Raw genomic sequence first — 3,166 nt, 5'->3', positions numbered from 1 at the left:
CAATTCTGGTCGCTCGGTGGCAGCAGCGCCTTGCCTGGGGTTTCTCCCAGCGCAAAGGCCATACTGCTCCTTGAGTCTGAGGGCACGCTTTGGGGAAGCCTGCACGCCCCAACCCTCCTGCTTGGTGAGGCAGGGAACAGCTGTGTGTGACCTGGGAGCCCCGCGGGGATGGGGCAGGGTCCCAGCAGGTGGGCTTGGCTATCCGTGTGCTCCCGCTGTGGGAGGCGGCCCTGGAGTACTGCTGCAGTAGTAGACGTCTCACCTGGTCAGTGAGCTTATGTCTGGGCAAACCACTGTGGAGCTGCCACCGAGAGGTGGCAACAGGCAGACAGAAAGCCCTCCGGTCCCTAAAGGTGCCTGGGAAGTTCTGCTAGCCCTGGGACAGGGCTGGGACTTAACCTTTCTCCCGGGCTAGGACCTGGAGGTCACTACTGTGCTGAGGCTGCAGGGAGCCACTCTCGGGGAAGGCTCGGGTCACAGGTCAAGTTGAGCTAAAGGACCTGCCCTGCAGGATGTAAAACCTGACTGGCTGCAGAAGGAGCTGATGGCCTGTTCCTGCCACTGTCCCCTCTGGGCATGGGGCAGTGCAGGCTTTGGGGTGAGGCTGACCCCACGCCACAGCCAGGGCAGGGCTGAGGAGGAGCTCCAGGAGGAGCAGACAGCTTGCCCACGCTGATCCTTATTGCCTCGTTCTCCTGCCGGGACAGCACAGCTTCCCCAGTGCCCCTGAGCCCACTTTCTCTTTCCCATCCCCAATGCACCCTGCCCCACTGGCAGGATAAGGCCTCTCACAGAGCTCTCAAGAACGAACCAGCGTGTTTATTTACAACAACAGAGCTTTTTTGAAAAGAAGCAGCTGCACAAAGCCTGGCCCTGCCACTCCACAGCAGGGCAGCTGTGATCAGAGACAGAGCTCCCCAGAGATAGGGACATTTTCTTTTGCCATTGGCAAATCTTCTGCAGGAGCAAGTGGAGAGTGTTGCCAGTCAGCATGCTGCAGTATCTTTGGCGCCATGGGCTTGCCACAGGTGGCACGAGCACATGTGCCTGGTGGCAGGGGCACTGCAGTGCTGCTGCAAGGACAGGCCGTACTGGCTGGGTGCCTCTTCTGAGCTGGAGGGTGTTAAGGTGGGAGGTGGCATGGCCATCTGGGCTGGCATTCCCTGTGGGAGTCCAACACAAGGCCATCGCTCTTGCAAGTCCATGCTCCTGGAGGTGTCCTGGGATCATTCCTCCCAGCCCGGGGAGCTCTCGGAGCTGCCAGAGTACTGCCTCCTCAAGGACCACCACCTTTGCCCTTCGTGGCCTGCCTCAGCCCCACAGGGCTTGGATGCTGCAGTCCCCTCCGTGCTGATGGTCCCCTCTGTGCTGGTGGTCCCCTCTACCACGCTGCAGAGGTCAGGTGGTAGAAGCTGTCATCCGCAGTTCTGGCCTGTGCCTTGCAGCAGCCCCAACAGCTTTGTGGGGCTCCTCGGGCTGGTGCCAGAAAGCTTCCATGGGATGTCCACACATGAGCTCCTCGACAAGGCTCACACCTCAGGTCCGTAGCAGGGAACCCTGTGACAAGGCCTGGGGAGACCACAGTCGACATTTGCCCTGCTGAGGTCTTTGCCATTCCCTGGGGTGTCCTCAGGGCTGCACCTCTAGTGGCCATGCCCATCTTATCGCCAGAACTGGATGTGCTGGGCAGGGTGCTGGCCTCCAGGGATGCCTGGCCGCCCTCCTCCCCAGGCATGGGGCCATAGAAAGGGACAGACACGAGGTGGGAGCTCGGTGTTGTGGAGGCCGCCGAGCAGGCGAGGGATGCCCCTGGCGACTGCAGCATGTCTTGGTCCAGCTGTACAAGGTGCTTTAGTTTCAGGAAGGGGGGACAGGCACAGAGTGGCCCTAGGGGCCCGGCCCCAGGGGCCCGGCCCCAGCCCACAGGAGTTTGGGCAGTGACTGATGAAGCATTTCCATGGACTGCTGCACTGCCGCGGGGAGCGTTTGCAGCTTAATCTCCAGGCATTTCCTTGCAGCGTGCATCCAGAGCTTGCTGTGCACCTCCTGGCTCAGCTCCGGCCTTGAGATGACAAGAGGCACTGCAGCATGAGGCCAGCTCCTGTCCACAACGTCAGCCTCACACCCGCCCTAGGTGGTGAAGTTTGTCTGACTGCATACATCTTCCTTTGGCAGGATGGAAGCTGATCCTACCACTGGTCCTGCTGCCCTGTTATCCAGGCTGGGAAGGGCTGGGGGGACCATGGGTAAACCAAAAGGTACTCCTCATCCCACAGCGACAGGCCCCCATCCAGGTGAAGGAGGCTCTCACGCATGAGGTTCCCCAGCACTCGTGATCGGATGGCTGGCTCCTCCATGCTGTCATTGGGACTGAGAGAAGAGTCCAGGTGCTGGTTACTCGCAGAGAGGTCCAGGGGACACGTCTGCTCAGCCAGTGACGTGGGGCACAGAGGCAAAGGAGCGTACACAGACTCCTCAGAGCCGTGCCGGCAGTGCAGCTCCTGCTGTTCCTCCCACTTGGCTGGCCTGGCCCAAGGCCCGGGGCCCCCACAGGCATTTCTTCCAGGGGAGCGCAGGTCCAGGTGGAGCGAGCAGCAGTGGGGGGCACGGCATCAGCAGGGCCAGGGACTCCACAGTGGGGTGGGGTCCACAGCCTCCAGACTTGCTTCCCTTTTATGTTGTCCACAATGGCATCTGCCTTCCCCTGCAGCAAGGGGCACAGCCCGCGCCACAGCAAGGGCTGGCTCTGCCCTGGCCGGATGAGCTTTGGCAGAATGCGTCAGTGCTGCTGCAGCACTAGTCGCTGCTGGGACAGCTGCGCTGGCATGGGCAGGGTCTGCAGTCGCACTTCCAGTCCTTTCCCTGCCATGTGCATCTTCAGGGCTGAACAGGCTCTGCTGCCATGCATGGATCCAAGGGAGCGGGTGGACCCCAGCTCGATTGGGGGCTCCTCCATCCAGAGTCAGGTACATCTCTCTCAGGCTCTTGGAAGGATTGAGGCTCTTGGGGCAGCTGGAGGCGTTGCAGCTGCAGCAGGGCAGGTGGCCCCACTCCACCAGCTCCTCCAGGTCCTGCCATGCTGCCTGCCAGGTGCCAGGGTCCAGCATGGCTGAGGAGCCCAGTCCCGGCGAGGCCCCAGTTCCAGCCCATGCTGACAGCACCCGCT

Source organism: Fulmarus glacialis, unplaced genomic scaffold (genome assembly GCF_000690835.1).
Source record: "Fulmarus glacialis isolate BGI_N327 unplaced genomic scaffold, ASM69083v1 scaffold35013, whole genome shotgun sequence".
In the NCBI taxonomy this organism is placed as follows: domain Eukaryota; kingdom Metazoa; phylum Chordata; class Aves; order Procellariiformes; family Procellariidae; genus Fulmarus; species Fulmarus glacialis.
Note: the sequence above shows the minus strand (reverse complement) of the source record.